The sequence below is a fragment of the Acomys minous genome (genome assembly GCF_964271855.1).
Source record: "Acomys minous genome assembly, chromosome: 4".
Taxonomy (NCBI): domain Eukaryota; kingdom Metazoa; phylum Chordata; class Mammalia; order Rodentia; family Muridae; genus Acomys; species Acomys minous.
Window position 1 is genome coordinate 31893009 of NC_140486.1, and position 19184 is coordinate 31912192.

The 19184-nt window shown below is 43.4% G+C and overlaps 1 pseudogene across 1 annotated transcript in view; it reads left to right on the forward strand.

Annotated features, from left to right (window-relative positions):
* Window positions 1-2700, forward strand: part of LOC311596938 (small ribosomal subunit protein uS15m-like) — a 41607-nt pseudogene extending 38907 nt beyond the window's left edge. The window contains exon 9 of the transcript XR_014783616.1: window positions 590-2700. The product of XR_014783616.1 is annotated as a small ribosomal subunit protein uS15m-like (transcript). The remainder of the gene's footprint in view (window positions 1-589) is intronic.
* Window positions 2701-19184: the final 16484 nt, after the last annotated feature.

Below are 19184 nucleotides of genomic sequence, written 5' to 3' on the forward strand. Positions count from 1 at the left end.
AGGATGGGAGAATTGATTTTGTGGTGAATGCTCACTGTGAAAGCACAAGAATTGGAACCCAGATCCCAGAACCCATAAAAACTGAATGGGTGTGGTGGTCCACCCGTCACCTCAGTTCCAGAGAGGCAAGAATAGGGAAGTCCTTGACCAAGCTAGCTAGCCAACTCCCTTAAATAACAAGTTTCGGTTTCAGTGTGAGATGTCTTCCGGCTCAATACAGAAGGTGGAGAGCAACCAAGGAAGACGTCTAGTGTGTCTTGGCCCTCCACACACATGAACACACATGTCTGTCCACACGTCTGTGAATATGTATACATAGCACACGTGTATGGAAACAGTAATAACAATAATGAAAGAGAATCTGTTCCTCCAAATTAAGAGATGACTTGTCAGCTATTGTTTTGCCGGTGAAAGATGGCTTGGACGACCCAGTTTCTCTGTTTTCTAATGTTGAATGGGTAAAGTTAAGGCTAGAAAATGAAGTATCACTGACAGCCGCTCAGAGGTTGGACATATGCACCTACAGAACACCAGTATTCGAAAGAATAAGGTAACTGATCTGTCTCCTTTAACTTTCTTTCTCTTATAGATAACGTTGGTATTTCAAACAAATCTAACAATCCTGCTGGTAAAATAACCTCAATGGACCATTGTTTATAAAGTTAAAAGCTTGTTTGCCGCTGAACTGTCCTGGCTGCACCGGAGTAACCTGGAGTCACCATGGCGGGGACAGAGACAGTGCGGGACTGCGGGGGTGGGGGCAGGGAGGGGGGGCGGGACAGGAGTCACCACGCTGCAGGCCGCATGGCGCACGTTGAGCTCTGTTCTCCTGCCCAGGCAGTGGCACAAGGCCCACTCTCCTCGTGGGGCGGAGGCAGCGCCTATCAGCCCTCAGCATGCTGCGGCCTGCAACCTCCGAGTCTCCTGCATGCCGCCCACACATCCAGAAACCAGTCCCGCCCAGCCGAGATGATGAACCACCCGCTTCCACGTTCATCAAAGAACCCAAGAGTATCATCCCCAACATGGAGAAGGTTGATGATGTTGTGAAAAGAATCTTGTCTTTGGAAATGGCCAACAAGACAGAGAAGCTAAAAATCAAGCAAGAACAATTGATGAGCAGGATTGCGGAAAACCCTGAGGATTCCAGAAGCTTGGAAGCTAAAATCGCTCCTTGACTGTCAGGATCCGCAGGAACATCGAAAGGACAAAGCCCACAAATGCCATCTGCCAATGAGCGTTGACCAGAGGAAAAAGATGCTCAGAATCCTCCGTCAGACCAACTATGACATCTTTGAGAAGACCTGCAAGGAGCTGGGTGTGGAATTTACCTTACCCTCTCTGCATTTCCAAAAGGTCCACCGTCGCTTCCTGGCCAAGAAGCTTCTGTGCGTTCAGATTTTCCAGAAGGTGCAGAAGCTGAGGAAGCAAAAAGCTGCTGCAGCTGCTGTCAAAAAACAAAATAACCAGGGCGTGCCAGAGAACCCTTCCAGAGTACCAGAGGCCTCCAAAGAGAACTAATAAAGTCTCTTCTGCCTTAAAAAAAAAAAAAAAAAAAAAAAAGCTTATTTGCCCAACAGAATAAAGAAGGTACATAAAAAGTTAAATCTGGTGTCCAAAGAGCAAGCAACACCGACTGCATAAGCACTGTAGCCAAACTGAAACATGGTTCTGCCTCACTCATTCTTCAGGGGTTTCTTGAGCAACCAAGGACTTTTATCCCTCCAAGAAGTAGATGTGCTAATTAGAGATTTGAATGGCTTGCTGTCGCTAAAGAGAGACATGGCAGCACCATGAGGAGAGAAGGAAGTCTACTGAATCTCACCCTTGGTGCCTTTGGGCAGTTGCAGAGCTCCTCTGTGCCTCCGATTCTTTATTTGTCTGATGAGATCTTACCTCTTCCACAGACAGTTCTGAGCATTGATGGGATAATATTCTAAAGCCACTGGAATAGCACTGGGTTCACTGAGAGTGCTGGATCCTGGCCTCTCTTTACTCTCTGTGGTGGTTCATAGGCTCATATATTTGAATGCTTAGCCACCAGGGTATAGAACTGTTTGGGAAGGATTAGGAGGCGTGGCCTTGTTGGAGGGGGCTTGTCACTGGGAGCAGGCTTTGAGGTTTCGAAAGCTCAAAATAGGCCCAGTGTATTTCTTTCTACCTACTACCTAAAGACTAGGATGGAAGCTCTCAGCCCTGTGCCTGCCTGCCTGCTGCCATTCTTCTTGCCATGATGATAATGGACTAAGCCACTAAAACCATAGGCAAGTCCTCAATTAAATGCTTAAAAAACAAAACAAAACAAAACAAAATAAAAAACAGTTGCCTTGGCCTTGGTGTCTCTTCACAGAAATGAAACAGTAACCAAGACACCCCCTTTCCCCTTCCACAGTCACATGCAAATTAAGACTTGAACTGTGGGGTAAGGGAGGTTATTGTTCTTTGATGCTGTGTTATTTCCTTAATTTCCTAAAGAAACAAAAACTCCCATAGTGTGTTCTCTGTTCTTGGCTTCATTTCTTTAGAAGGATAAGGATTTAGGCAGTGTTTCTTTCCATGTGTTTCAGTGTCTAGTCCACCTAATTTGACAGCATGTATTTGGCTTTGTTTTGTAGCAAATTAACTTTATTAAATCTTTTCCTCTGCACTACATTTCTTTCCAGAGAAATAATATCATTTCCTGATGTTCAAATTGAGTCTCTTGGGGTAATATTTATTAAATAAAATAATAAAAAAAATAGGAAGTAAAATTTGCACATGTTTCCAAAAGAATCAAGGAAGCAAATAGAAATAAACTGAATACACAGAAGAAATGCTGGATAGTGTGTGTTTGGTCCCTTGGAAGTGGCCCTCCTGCCAGGCACTTGCAAAAAAATATGCCCCCACACCCAGCTCTGTGTTCTTCAAGGATAAGGGCTTGAAGTCCCTCATGACAGGAGATGGCTTTCCTGAGGACATTTGGAATTTTTCTGTCATTTCAAACTTTAACTTGTAGGATCTGCATTTAATAGTTTCCAAGCCGAAATCTTATCCCCCAGTTACCTTTGTTTTTTAAGAGACGCCATTAGTATCAAATAGTTTTAGGGGAAAAATCAAAGAGTAGTCTCAGCAAAGATTTCATACACACAGTTGCATTTCATAGTGCCAGATGCATCTGATTGCTCTATCTGAGGCTTAGAGGAAAGCGAGACTGTTTTTCTCGAGGGCTTAATTACATTATATTGCTTGGCAATTTGAAAGCAAATGTGATCTGCAGGCATAGAAACACCCAAAAAAATTTTTTTTTTTAGTTACTGGTACCCTGGAGCAAAGGTTGAATGGAAGTGGGCACAGGAGAATCATCTTGGGTAATGGAAACACTGTGTCTGTGGGTTGCCACCCAGGTGGCACAGTAAGTGTGACCCACGTAACTACCCCAGAGCTCGTATTCCCTTTCTGGTACTAAAGATGCCCAGTGCATTTTTTTTTTTTTTGCCTCATTTCATTCTCACCACAGCCCCGTCTCCCTCAGAATTCTTTCCCAGTAACAAGTCAATCAAAGTGATGTACAGCCTTTCTGCATGCATATCTGGCCAGAACAGGGGCAGGAACTAAATCTTTGATACAAATATGCTTCAGAAATTGACATTGACATGATCTGGGACTCTGTGTTTTAAAAGCACCTGCTGGACTGTTTCACACCAACTGAAGGTTGACAGGTCACATTTTATTTCTTCCATCCTGTCACAGAAAACGGTAGCCACGTAAGGCCAAGGCAGTGACACACAGGCACAGGAGTCCACTGGCTAAGCATTCCCAAGGTACATACAAAAATCTCTAAGCAGGTACCCAGAAGCACATGTTCCCATCCATACTGGATGATGGGTGCAGCCTCCTCAGCAGGGCAGATTGCTGGTCTCCGTTCAGTATCACTTGGGAGTCCTTTGTTCTAGCATCTCCCAGCATCGAAAAGAGAAGAAGCTGACAGTTGACAGCTCACTGGTGCCACTGCTGCTTTTTTTAACAGAAGAAAAATAACTGAGGAGGAGAAGAAAGTGAGCAAGCGTTTAGGGGAAGGCAGAGACGAGTGGTGAATTCAAATTGAGATAATCTGAGGTGGGAGGGGCCATTCACAAAGACTTTTCTTTTTGCGAGTCCCCTTTTTCTTCAAAGGAAATGGACAATAAAACAAGGCTAAACTTAAAACAACAACTAAAGTAAGTTCATGGTTGCCAACGCTGCTGAATGAGAAAGGAATCTTGCAGCCTCAGCTTTACCTGTGGTATATTGTGAGCACATTTTAAGGAGTATCAGCACAGCATTTAACTAGAAGATAGGCCCCAGATAGCTCTGAAAGATAGTCAGTCTACTTTGAGGACAAAAGGCATGTTTTACCTAATTTTAAATCAATCTTCCTGTGGAGAGAAAAAAAAAAGATAGATGTGAGTCCTTAAAAATTAACATATAAAACGCCAAGCCATCAGGCTCTCTCGTGCTGCAAGGAAATGGATCTGTTACCATTTCTCGGACCTTTTTAGTTCCAGGGACAGAATACCTTGTCCGGCTTTTCTCTGGCTGCTTCCCCTACAAGTGGTGCTTGCTATCGTACTCCCGCAGCCCACATAAACACTAATTGCATTCATTATGGCCTCCACTGAACTCCAAACAAGCACATTTTAAAAATATATATTATTGTTCAAGACAAATCACCGCGCTTGCCCTGTTTGAATTGAACACACACACTAAAACCCACACAGAGAGGAGATCTGAGTCCCCAGGGCTCCGTGCTGAGAGGGTTGGGGGAGGAGCTGTCACAAGAAGGCTCTCAGAGAAAAGAGGTGGAATTCAAAGCAGCACCAGTTCCCCTGGGGTCTGTTGTAATCAGGAGACAAATGGTCTATACTGAGTAGCCTGCATTCATTCTGCTGCGAGAGGCTGCCAAGCCGAGCTTTCCTATGCTTTTGTGGAAATCCAGTATGAGTCCTTTTCCCTTTTCAGTCGCTTTTAGAACAAGAAGAATAAAAAGTGCACTGCTGACAAACACTGCTTTGGGCATTTGACATTGGTCTTTGATCTAGTTACTCAGACAGTTCAAAATGAACAAATTAGGTGTTTACAACAAAAGACATTTCATTTCAGACCGTTCAAGTGCCAACCAGGCTGGACAGCCTTCTCAGGCAGAGCTGGGAAATATTCCACTGCCAGACCACAGGGCCGCCATTGGGAGTGCATTCCCCACACCAATTAATAAATTATGATACTGCCTTTTTTAATTAAAGAGAAAAAGAACGAAAGAAAGAAAACACAGGGTTCGGGTCAACAAAGTGAAATCTAAGCCATCTGGAGTTTGGGGCAGGATATTACAGACCATTCAAGCTGGTGACCCACAGGGGTACTCTTCACTCTTGGCGGGACAGCCACACAAAGAGCATCATTTTCATTCCTGCCTAAGGACCATGGCACCCGTCCAGCCTCCCCACCACACAGAAAAGGGCCGAGTCTTGATTCTATTATGCAAATTCAGCTTTTCGAAATATTCTCCCATTGTTCTCGAAGACAGGAGGAATATCCGGGTATCTCCATGTTACCTCAGTCCAGAGAAGAGAATGAATTTGTTCTCTTGACCCTAATGCTACATTACTCCTTTTAAGAAAAATGCAGCTTAGGAAAGTGTTTCCTGCCTCCATTTCCCCTTTGCTGAGCAGAGCGGTCACACCATGAATTGAGCTCGGCACCCGCCATCAAGGGAGGACTGGAAACAGCCGATGCCATTTTCACCCTGTTTCTCTGTTGGGAAAGGCTGACCAAAATCGTTTTAAGAACGCTTGCATTGTTTAGAAACACAGACAGCCCCTCAGCAGGTGTCTCCAGCATCGGCATCAGCGGGCCGGAATTCTGGTGTGCAATGGGCCAAGTGTGTGCTGAGAAGCGGCCTGTTCGACTCTTAGCAGTGTGGGAGGGCACAAACGGAGACAAAGTGAACTTAAAAAAAGAAGTCTGCTAAGCACATATCCAACTATTCCCTAGAATCGAAATGTCAGCCTTGAAAATACCATGCGAACCCAGCCTGTCTCATCTGTTACCACCCTCCCTTATAATTACCAGGAAGTAGTTATTTATCTGTTGTGTTCAGCTTCTCTGTCAGGACTCTTGAGTTTAATTATCAGACTTCACTGGAAATTCCATTTCCTCTGTCCCCCCCCCCCTTTTTTTTTTCCAGCATTAATGGCGTTTATTCAGAATTCCTGTTAACTGTATCGGGGCAGCTTCCTGGTAACCCTCCGTTTCTGCCCAGGAAGCATCTCTCCTGGTATCCCCGCCCAGAGGTGGTGTGGGGGCAGCTGTTCCACATTTTCAACCACCACAAGCATGACTCTTTGTTATTATCAAAGTTCACACCCTTATGTCCACCAGTTCAGTGGAAGAGAGATGCTTTGGAGAAGGTGTCCTGTGGCAGTTTCCTGTGAGTTTAAAGCCTCCCATCTTGCAGCAGAGCTTGGTGGCCTGCTGTGCCTGTAACCCCAGCACTCCAGAGGCAGAGACAGAGGCAGAAAGATCTTCTTGAGTTGGAGGGCAGCCTGGTCTACCCAAGGACAGCCAGGATATGTAAGTGCTGAGAGGTCAGACCAGGCGGAGCTGCAGAGTCTGACACACTGGCCCACCTGGAAAGGACACTCTCCTACCTGTTGAGCTACCTGCAGGCTGCAGTGTGCTCCAGCTGTCACCCATGCTGGGGTGGACTTTACTAATGAACCTATCTTTGAGTCACTTCTGCTGCTGTAGGGTAACCACTTGCCCATATTCTTATAAATAGTCCCAGAAAAGCCCATTAGCTTACTACGTTCCTGGTGTTTATACTTTGGCCTGTGGTCCAGTACAGGGCTTTAAACATCTGCCCAGAAAGCTGCAACTGAGCTAGAAAATTCACTCCTCCTCCAATAAGATACTGGGAATGAAGCAGACAGTAAGTTCCTGCCAGCTTTTTTACTTCTCACTGTCTCAGCAAGAGACCATTCCAGGAAAGAACCTGATAGTGGGTGTAACTCTGCATTCATAACATTATAAACTTCAAAATATCTATCTATCTACCCATCTATCCATCCATCCATCTATGTATCTACTTATGTATGTATGTATCTATATCTATCTCTTGTAAATGTGTGTGTGTGTGTGTGCACGCACGCGCGCATGTGTGTGTGTGTGCATGTGTGTGTGTGTGTGCGTGTGTGTGTGCTCGCGCGCGCGCGTGTGCACACGTGTGTGTGTGCTTGCGTGTGTGTGCGTGTGTGCGTGCGTGTGTGTGCATGTGTGTGCGAGCGTGTGTGTGTGTGCGCGTGTGTGTGCATGTGTGTGTGCGTGTGTGTGTGTGTATGTGCACGTGTGTGTGTGTGTGTGTGCGCACGTGTTTGTGTGTGTGCGTGTGTGTGCGCGCGCTCGCATGCCTGCTTCCCTGCGTGGTAAGGCATGTTTACAGTACTCCCAGAGCCTAGAAAAGGGCATTAGATCTTCTGGAGCTGGAGTTACCTACGTTGGCAACAGCCTGAGATGAGTGCTTGGGACTGAACCCAGGTCCTCTGGGATAATAGCAAGTGCTCCTAATGGCTGAGCAACCTCTTAAGCTCCAACCAGTACAACTTTCGTTGTTGGAGACAAAGATCCTTCTGGGAAAAGACTGGTTCTGAGTGTGACTCTTGCACTTGAATCTATAATACTTGATTGTCTGGGCAGCTGGCTAAAGCCGAGCCAGTGGTGTCTGGACACACTTTGACTTTATGATAGAAAAAAATATAATGCAGACACTGGGAGCCCTATGCTGTCATCAGTTCTCTGCTAATGACTCTGACTCCAAGGAGCGAAACATACCCTTAGGACTCAGTTTTACTGCTATCTACTAAGACTTGGAGTCATCCTAGAGAAACTGAGTTAGAAAGTGAATTATCACATGGCAGCAGGTTTTGTTGAACTCTGTAGCTGGACTCAACAGTAATTGAAAGTTTTCTAGCTGACTGCTTGTCCTCTGAAGTTTGCCACCCTCCATCCTACAAGGTCAATGGCTGCCAAATGAGTACAGACTTTAAATGCCAGCTCTACCTCTATGGTGGTTATGTTTCTCATTGCTGTAACCAAATACAATGTGCACCTTAAAGAGAATGTTTATTTTGGCTCACGGTTTGAGAAAGCATGGAAGCCTCAGTAGGAAACAGCGGGTCACATTTCATCAGGAGGCAGGGATGTGACAGGAAGAAGGCTGTAGTCTACAATCTCAAGGCCCGCCCCTAGAGACCCTCTTCCCCCAGCATGCCTTGCTTTCCTAAAGTTTTTGCAGCCTTCCTGAAAAGTGTCTCCAACTGAGGACCAAGTGTTCAGACAGACATGCCTGTGAAGGACATTTACCTTTCAAATCACCACAGGCACATGCCACTTTTGGAGCAAGCTATCCAATATCTCAAAGCCCTATGTGCTCTGGACACTGAGATTCTTGAAGATTCAGCCTCATGGAGATGCTGGGAAGGTGATGTGTTGGTTTTTTTTTTTAACACTTAGAATATAGGACGCACGGTAAGCCTATGTGTTATTCATGTTTATGCCTGTTTAATGTTCTCTCTGCTCCCTGCTTCACAGTTTCTACTGTATTGATTTGATTTACTCAGAGACTCAGAATGAGCTTTCAATAATACAAACATATTGACAATGTGTAGTAGGACATTACAACACTTCAAAAGAACTAGCTCATTGATAAATATTTAGACCAGACATCCTAGGCTCAGCTTCTGCAGATGGGAGCACTGATTTGCTTGCAGCAGAACATCTCCACTAGTAAACACCTTAAATGGATGGAGTTTTGTGTATTTGGCAAGATTTTAAATCCTAAGGACATGTTGTCTGTGTTAGTTTTCAGCAGCTGCCATAAAAAGAACCATTCCCTTGGCTTCAATAACCAAAATTTATTTTCTCACAGTTCTGGTCATGAGACATCTGAAACCAAAGCCATCTCCTCTGCAGAGGCTTGAGGGAAGAGTCTGTGCTTTGTCTCTTCCAGCTGCTGCTGGCGTGTGGCACCCTGCGGCTTGTGGTGCCTCATGTCGCTCTGTTTCCAAGGTCACCTGCTTCCTTTTCAGTTAGCACCTTCTGTCTTATCTGTGAGAATTCAGTCTTACAAGCATTGGTTCTTGGATCCAAGGCTCACTTGGATGATCCAGGACAAGCTCTTCCTTCCATCCATCCTCAGTACTTCCTTTGCCAGACAAAGTAATATCCACAAGGATTAGCAGGTAGACACATGTGTTGAGATTTTTTTTTTCTTTTCTATCCCGCCATCTTTTCTATCACCAACAATATGGTAGAAGAGTTTGTAAATGTTGCCTGATTTGTTGTAACCAAATATAAGTGATGATATGCATAGACTGATGAGTGTTTTTGCTGAACTTTGTTTATAATCACACACACACACATACAAACAAACAAAAAGCCCCCATCTTTGTTTGCTTGTCTGCTTTGTAACAAAATGACGTTTCCTGGAGTGAAGAGGCACAAATAAGAGCAGGACGAAGAGAACTGTAATGTCCTCTTCCGTGTTGGAGGCACCGGCTTTCATTGTTCCTCCAGGAAGAAGATGGCGGGCGTGCAGTGGATGACAAGAGTGAGTTTTCCTAAGTCCACACAGAAAGAGGAAAGGACCACATGAGACTGTGGAAGCCAAGGACCATGAGCAGAGACAGAAGAGACCCCTATCTTCCTGTGTTATTGTCACCCATTTGCCCTTCCCTGAGTGTCATGGCTTTGGGAAAATCTTAAAGCATCTTTTACCGTGAATGCAAATTATCTCATGATGTTATGAAACACAAGCAAATCAGCAGAAGGCACAAGGGAGGCCAAAGTCAAAGAAACACAGTACCCAGTATAAGGAGATCCCCTCCATGAAGAACCCCTGAGAAACATACAGGGGATTATGGGAGTTTACATTTGCATAAACATTTCCTAATCCAAGCAAGTAAATATTATTGACCCAAAAAAAGCTGACAAAAGATGGAAGTAACATTGAGAATCTGTTTGTATTGCTTTTCTATTGCCTATGTAAAGTATCCTCAGAAACTTAAGGGTACAAAGCAATACCCATTTGCTAGTTTAGCTTTCATATCTCAGCTGAAATTTGAAATTGATGTACTAAAAAAATCTGTGTTCTATTATTATGGTGATGAAGATGCTGGATAAATCCTCTTCCAGGCTCATCCAGTGTTAGCAGCAAGACTGGGGTCCCCGTTGCCTTGTTGGCTATTGGATTGAGTTTCTCGTAGCTGCCCCGGTCCCTGCCTCAGTATCTCTGAACCTCTAGGTCGTCAGCAGTCATTTATCCTTCTTGTGCTTCTATTGAATTTACCTTCTCCTTTTAAAGCGACGACATTGGGCACAAGTAGGTCATTTAAGATCATTTCCCTGTGTTGATGCATCTAATTAATCAACTTGACTATATCTAGGGAGTCCCTGTTGCCTCTCTGAGAGGGAAGCAAAAGACCAGATTCTATCCTCATGTCTCCTGCTAGTTTATTTGCTGATGATCACAAATGACCAGCACCCAGCTTCTAGCGAGTATACCGTAGGAATCCACATAGATGCTACAGACTATTATCAAATCCACAGTGCAAACTGTATCTTATTGGTTTTCTGTGACTAGCCAGTTATTTCTAGCCCCATCATTGGGGTCAGAGCAGTAGATATTGTCAACCTACCTTTGGGCTGTGCTTTCAAAATTGATGACATTGTGAGCATATGACATGATAAGCATACCAACTGGTTTCCTTCACGAAATCACTGAAGAAGCATGTAGTGGAGACATTAAAAACAAAGGATCATGCTATGTGAGTCTAGGCCTTATTAACTAAAAATTCTTTTAGACAAATGGTTTCATGTGGAGTTTAAATGTAGCCAAGTAGCCAGAATGAAAGCCAGTGAGCTCTTGGCTTCCAGCATGACTTAAGTGCAATGCATTAAAAAAAAAAGTCATGAATTCCTTCTGCACTATTCAACTTCTTGCCTAATTCTTACTGGATTAGTAAAGTGTGTTATTCCTGACAAAGGAAACTGAAAGGGAGGGTATTTTTGGCTTACAGTTCCGTGGGACGCAGTCCACCACAACAGGGACAGTATAGCAACTAGTTTAGGGGGCAGCCAGTTACACTGCATTCCTAACCAGAAAGCAAAGACTTATGAGTGTTATTAAGTCCAGGACCCTAGCCCAGGGAATGGTGTCCCTACATTCTGAGTGGCTTCCTCTCACCTCAATTAACCTACTCTAGAAATTCAGAGATGCCCAGAGGGCTTTTTTTTTTCCTATGTTAATTCCAAACCCAGTCAGATTAACCACTGAGATCAGCTCACACAGTTGTCCCAGTGCCTAGGGTCAGACTACATATTTCTGAATGACTACAAATTAGCAACCTTTGTAAGAGTCCCATGTTGAAAACTTTGCCTCCAATCTGTAGGCTTTCATATAAGGCATAAGAAGACTTGGATATCTAATCCTAGCATTTGTGTGAGCCATGTTAACAGGATTTCCCTGGGCCTTGAAATGCAAACTGGTGCAGTATTCATATTATTAATTGTTGAAAATGATTTAAAAAAAAAAAAAAAGGACCCTGTCTTAATGTCTGGCTTTGTCTTTCTCAATTACTCTGTGTTCCTGTAGCCAAATCTAACAGGGATAAGTCACATTCTTCAAAGACTAAGGAAGGGAATATGTCCTTGAGTTTCCCTGAAAGGTAATGGTTTTTGAAGGTGAAATTTCAGGACTCACAACACCAAAAAGGGACACAATATGTTTTAGAACTTCTACCACGGAACCTGAAATAAATTGAATTTTATTCATTCAACGAGTATTTATTGTTACCTACTGGATGCCATCTTTATTTGCTAGGGTTAAAATGATGAACAGAGCAGTCCTTGATTTCATAAAGTTAACATTCTAGCATGAGACAGACAATAAACAAACAAATGAAAGGACTGTGACAAATGATTAGGTAGGTAGGTGAAGGAAGAAAGTGTGACAGGGAAGTGTGTTTTTATACAAGGTAAGGCCTCAGACACTTGGGATGGATCATGCAAGGTGGGAAATGTGAGCTTCAGGGAGACTTTGAGGGCAAGGATCAAACCACTAGAATATGAATGTGTTTAACACACTCAAGAAATGTCAAGGAAATCAGGATATCTCCAAGGGTGTGACGTATAAGTGCAATAACAGAATTTGAGGGAACACCCAGGGTGGGCTCTTACATAGTTTTGGTAGTGATTTTGAGGGAGTTGCTCTCACTATTAAATGAGCCCAGTGGATTTTTTTTATGGGTTGTAACTAAAAAATACACAGCCATACAAATTCCTTTAAATGCTTTCATTTTCAGATTCAAGTAAAGGCCCAGTAGCAACTATTTTATTAAGGTTCAAAATAAAGCAATATTGAGCTCTTAGCAGACATGTGTGAAGGCTTTGGAAATACATATGCAGATATTACAGTCCCAGCCTAGTAGTAAAGAAGGAGAAACCAAGAACAATCTACATTAAAACAAAATGTAAAAGTAAAAGAATGAGGAGGACAGTGTGGAATACTTAAGTAGCAACTATAATTACTCTTTGGGTGAGGGCCTAAGTAAAAGGGATTGAAGATGTGGCATCGGAGTTGGACTATGAGCAATTAAAATTGTGACAATAAAGGAAAAGAAAGCACTATTGATGGGGTTGCTTGCTGCCAATGGTAATAGTTTAAGGTTAATGTGCAGCAAGGAACACAGTGGTTAACAAAACAATCTCTGCAGCTGTAGGTCCGTCTTAACACTTTTGTGATGCTGGGGATTGAATCTAAGACCTCACACTCAGCACCAAGCTGTCTGCCAATGAGAGATATTTCTTTCCCTGCAGTCTCATCTTGAATCCTTCTTCTACCATGTAATGTGTACCATTGGACAGTCAGTCTATTGGAAGCAAGCAATGGAACCTTCTGTGAACCTCAGTTTACACTCTTGTGCTACTCCATCATGAAACAGATATTTGTAAAGTGTAGCCAGCTTTACGTTGGTGCCTTCTACACGAAGTTGTAGTGTGTGGCAAGAGCAAAATAATCTTTGCTGGGTTTCTATCAAATTATAAGCAGATTGGTATTTTCTCGTTGATGGAGAAGGTAGGTTGTCTTTTCTAGAGTGATTTACGCTTTTACAACTCCCTTGATATGAAGAATAAAGCCTAAGCTTTCCAAGATGGGTATGTGCCTAGCTATTTCTGATGAGGTCTAAATGACAGACTTAATGAAGACAAGGGTCTTGGAACTTCGCCCTGACCTTAGGCACAGATTAAACCCTCAGCCGTGGCTAAGGATGAGGCAAATGGATCATGAAAAAGGCAGACCACATGGCTGGATTTTGTGCATCCCTCATTAGTTAACCACTAGAAGGATAACTCAAAGGCATATCCTAAAAGCCCTGAAATGGTGATTGCAAATTGATCTATCTTCTTATTTTTATGCCTATAGTAAAGGACTGAAGTTGAAATTTTAAAAACTTCATTATATTTTGCATGCATGTGCATATGTGTGTGGTGTCTGTGTGTATGTGTGTGTTTATGTGTGGGGTGTGTGTGTGTGTGTGTGTGTGTGTGTGTATGTATGTATGTATGTGTATGTGTGTCACAGATCAAAAGGCAACTAAGGAAGTTGCTTCACTCTTTGCACCATTTGGATCTCAGAAATTGAGCTCAGGTTAGCCACACACAACTTTACCCATTATAACATTTCATTCCATCCCGAGTTTAAATTTTTGAAAAGATTTATTTGTTTATTATGCATACAGTATTCTCTTCCCGTAGGTGTGCCTGCTTGCCAGAAGAGGGTATCTGATCCCATTAGACAGTTATGAGCCACCATGTGGTTGCTGGGAGTTGAACTCAGGACCACTGGAAGAACAGACAGTGCTCTCAACCTCTGAGCCATCTCTTTAGCCTCCTGAGTTTAAATTTTAAATGCTAGCCTCTAGGAAATATTTTGTCATGTGTCTTGCCTGATAAAAACCTCATATTTGTATGGTAACCTACATGATGATTCACAAAAAAAACTTTTCAACTGACCTAAAGGTGGATGATAAAATATAGACCTTGAGAAACTTAAACAAAAAGTAATGTGATCAAGGAGCAAGGAAGTGGGAGGCATTGTGGGAAAGGACAAATAGCTTGCTTTGGCTGTGGTAAAGCCCAGCCTGGCATGAGAACACAGGGCAAAGTCAATGTACAGTGATCACTCGTCACCTCTCCATCTAGCCCCACACCCCGCTTTGCCTAGCCACCACTTTAGATGTTCTGGCCATGGCAGAAATGCAACCAGCTTGCCCTGTGCCAGAAATGCATCTAAATGACAAGGCACCACTTGTCAGAGAAGACCAGCCCACTGGATGGTAAACTAAATCCGCCTTGCCTCCAGCTGCTTTGCTCTGTTTAGACAGTCCTCTGTGTGTCTTGTTCTGTACACATCTGAGGAAGGCTGGGAACAACCTGGTGGGAGAGTCTAGCCGTTGAGAGAGGTGAAGGGATGACACTTTAAAGGCAAACACTGAGACTTCTCAGTCAGCGAAAGCCACAGCTGCTACAGATGCTGGCATAATGGATGACACAGGGAGCAAGGAGCAGAGGGGAATGTCAGTTCAAGAGGAGAGGTTGCCAACAGAGAAAACAATCCACTCAAGATGAAAACTGAGGTGTCCAGACAGTGAGGGGGTGGGGTGGGGCTGAGTCCTCTCAGCAAGAAGGCTGGCTGAAGGAAAATTTTAGTACCAAGCCAAAAAAAAAAAACTGTTCTAAGAGAGAAAGGGAGGGTTGTAGGACACTTCTGCATCAAGACCAAAGAGACATCACAGCAGCGATGTCTAGAAAAGTGTAACCCACAAGCATCTCTCTCTGAGCAAGCTGTGTTCATCTCCTTTGGAAGCTAAAGGATCTGGCTTCATGTTAGATGACCTTAAGTGACCTCTGCTTGGGTGCCTTTGATTCAAGAAGTCTTTGCCAACCCCTGTGGTTTTCACATCATTACTAATGACAGGAACAAGTACCAAAACATTTTGACCAGCTGACCAAAGCGTTTGAGAGTTTAAAAATATAGTTTAGTCGACTGAAAATGCCATTTAGGTGTCAGCTATCCTGGAGGACTTTTTGACCTGTATCTAGAAGGCACCACAAAAACAGAAACAGACTCTAAATGTGCCTAACTCAGTATCAGCAAATCCTGTGAAACTGCAAATGAAAACCTAACTCAAAGTCAGCATGAAGTTTTAAGAACAGTGGGGCCTTAGATCTGGTGAGATTTCAAAGGGAGCTGGGCAATCACAGCCTTACATGGCCTTTGAAGCCAAAGGAACACTGGGAAATCAGAGGGATCTCTTGCTCAGTGAGCTCAAAGCAAGTCCATTGCTTCCTATTACATAGAGAACTTACAGAAACCCCCAACCTGCCCTGGTTATTCAAACACCATTCACACTATGTACCGTGCCCCATCCTGGGTACCACAGCAGAAGACACAATACCCATGGTCTATATAAGTACCACTGCAATTTCAAAGGACTGCACTCTGTGTCCTAAGATGGGTGGTGGTACTTTAGGATGTCAATTATGATCTTTTTAATCACTGAGGACTCTAATAAATAGGAACCAGAACATAGTCATGTAGGAAGGCACCTATATATTTGATAAAGGTAAAAATCAGGTTGTAGAATTACTTTAAAGGAAAATTTGAGGATTGTGTTGAGGCAAGAATCCTCTTAGATAAACATGGCTCGAGTTTGTTTCCCTTTTTCTTCCACCACTACCGCCATCACAGATGACATTCTAACACAATCTAAAGAGAGAGAAAAAAACAAAAGAGGGGAAAAAGTAACTTGGTTGCTACTTTGGATAAAGTATTTATGGTGCTTGGGAATGTGGGAGGATTGTAGGGGGCTCTCAGACTTCTTGCTTTTGCTTTTTATTTCCTCCTTCATACTCTCTATAATTTCATTGTTAGGACTATATGAGCCGTAACATCTACTTAAGTTCAACCCGAGTCTGCTGCTGCCCCCTGACAAGTCCTGATGCCTCACTCCATCCTTTTGTGCCTTCATTTTAATGCTGAGAAATAGCGATGACAACATAAAACTCACAGTTGCTCAGAGGCCCTGAGCACAAGTGTCATTGAGTGCTGGAGGCTTGGCCTGTTCTCCTTACCCACCCTAATATGCATTCTTCTGCGGCTTAACATTTGTGATCACCATATCCCTCCCTCACCTTCCTATAAATACTTTGTAAAATGGATTTATAAAGCTGGGAAAGAAAATAAGTACTTATCATCCGTGTGCTCTTGTGAAAGTTCCCAGTACCTTCTAAACTCAAGTCTCCCTACTCAGAGACTACAGATGTCAATAGCTTTCCTCTTACTGGCATGTGCTAAGGAGTGAGAGACAGCCTCCACTTCCCGCCTCCAAATACTCTCTAAGCGTCTAAGTATTACCCTAGATAGCTTCCATTTGTCAGTCAGGTCAATGGTGTCTGACCCAGCTCGGAAGATAGAAGACAGCAGCAAGAATTGCAGAGTGTAGTCCAAGTATTTGCTTGCTCCTTTCTCTCTGGGGTCTCATGTAAGTGAATGGCACCAGTTTCCTGAAGGCCACAGCTCTTGTTAGGGAGCTGTAGCTCTCCTCTAAACTTTCCTGGTGTCTTCCCTCACGGTGCTCTATGTTTGGCAGTGATGAAGGCACAAACTAGTCCTGACTCCCTGCTCCTCATGACTAGTTTAAATAAAATAACCTTGTTCACACCTTTGTGAATAGTTTCATTATGAAATTCCCCTGGCTATGCCCATTTGAGTGTGCCACCTGGTTTTGTTTTGTCGTTGCTGTTTTTCCTAGCGTCCTGGTTGCTATAACACGTGAAGTCTCTGACATGCTTGGCTTCTTAAAAGTCATGACTGAATATTTTAGAAATTGTAAATCTCCCTGGCCAGCACATAATAAACATTGATGTCTCTGTTATGCTTAAAGTCGGTTGACCTTGGATGCTTCTTTTCCTTCTACCAAAGTTTCCCATGACTGAGGGCCTCACTCTTCAAGCGCCTTAGGAAAGCAGAGGAGTGTGTGTTCCTTCATTACAAAGACCACAGTGATGGCAGCTCCTGAGGAGCCAGCCCCTTGCCTCACTGAGACTGTTCAAATATGTCAGCTGCTTCCTATGCCCAATTTGGCTTTGATGCTCAGAGTGAGGTAAGAGCTATGAAGAAAGAATATTTCATTTACAGTGGTTTCCCTTCTCTAAAATCCCCCTTAATGCTCACACAGCCACATGGCAATGTGAGGACCTTCTGTCTCTTTCCGCTCTTGGGCCTTGCCTGCATTTCGAATGCTGATTGACCACCACCTCCCATGTTTGGCTGTGGAACAGCTGGAAGAGATTTGCAACCGTGTGCAGTCACGGAATCTCTCTAGGGAGCTGGGGCAATTCTTTGCAGAAAAGTCTGACCTGCAAGATTTTGGTCCACCAAGCAAGTAGACGGATTCACTTGGAAGAATCTTATAAACATTGTCTAAAATGCCACCTTACAGTCAAAGGGTAAAGACATTTTATGTTTAAAAAAAAAAAACTCAGTACAACACTACCCAATTTATTGGGCTGAGATTTGCTGTGTATACTTCAAAACATGCACTCTGTCATTAATAAGAAAAATACTACTGTATACTGATGTGGGCAGGGCCTGATGTTAGGCAAAGGCAGAATTCACACGTCTGCGTCTGAACACTTGTTCATTGGCATTCTTGTCTGATTTGATCTGCTGTCACTTCCCACTGCAAAGACTCCTTTACACCCTATTAAATAGAAAGCACATCATCCTGTATGGGCCTGATGATTGTGCATCTTATTCTCTGTCAAATCAACAAACATAATTTATTTTATTTTTATTCTTCTGAGGGTATAATTTAATTACATTCCCCCCCCCTTCCTTCCCTCCTTCCAAGCGCTCCCACGTACTCCTCACTGCTTTCTTTAAAAGTCACAGCCTTTTTTTTCATTGTGACTTATGCATATATGTATTTGTATATGCATGTATATTCCTTTTTTTCTCCTTTATTAATTTATTCTTGTTACATCTCAATGGTTATCCCATCCCTTGTATCCTCCCATTCTTCCCTCCCTCCCATTTTCCCCTTATTCCCCTCCCCTATGACTGTTCCTGAGGGGGATTACCTCCCCCTCTATATGCTCATAGGGTATCAAGTCTCTTCTTGGTAACCTGCTGTCCTTCCTCTGAGTGCCACCAGGTCTCCCCCTCCAGGGGACATGGTCAAAGGTGAGGCACCAGAGTATGTGAGAAAGTAATATCCCACTCTCCACTCTACTGTGGAGAGTGTTCTGTCCATTGTCTAGATCTGGGTAGGGGTTTAAGGTTTACTGCCTGTATTGTATGCATGTATATTCCTAATGTATACCTGTTGAGTTTGTATTATGTCACTTGTGTGTATGTTTTCAGGGCTGACTGTTTGACACTGGGAAACAAATTAGTGTGCACTTCCCCGGGAGGGCCACTCTCCTACTCACAGCTTTACTCCATTGCCCGAAGCATTTTGTATAGGATTGAGGTCTCAAAGGTTTTCCCTATCCAATTTCGAATGTTCATTGATGTCATCCTTGTTCAGCTCACAGTTGGGCAGTCATAACAAAAATATATCTTAAAAAAATAAAGAAAATGGCTGCAGAAGGAGGATACTTTTTTTTTCACAAGAGGTCCTGCAAATTCTGTCTGTGCTCTCTGTTCACTATGTAGTTTTCCACATCGATATTGGGGTTGAGTGCCATCTTCCTCATAAGAAGGTGGCTAGCAGGGTCATAGGTCATAGGTCAAAGAGCAACACACCTACAAAGTCAGTGCAGAGACTGGCAAATGGAGTTGCTCAATAAGGAGTTACTCCAACAAATTTGATTTTGCTGTCTTTCTCTCAATGTGCTACAAGAGGAGCATTCAAAAAAAGAAAGTAGTAAACAGGAACTTGGCCAATTGGAAATCAACTTTCTCCATCCTTCACTGTTGTCTCCTATGCTTTCTTAGTCCAGGATAATAGCTCATCCCTTTTTATTTATGATGAGGAAGAACCTAGTATACTCAGCCAATTTAACACCTCCACAGTGAGCCAGTTTCCACCAATGCAGGAGAGACTGCG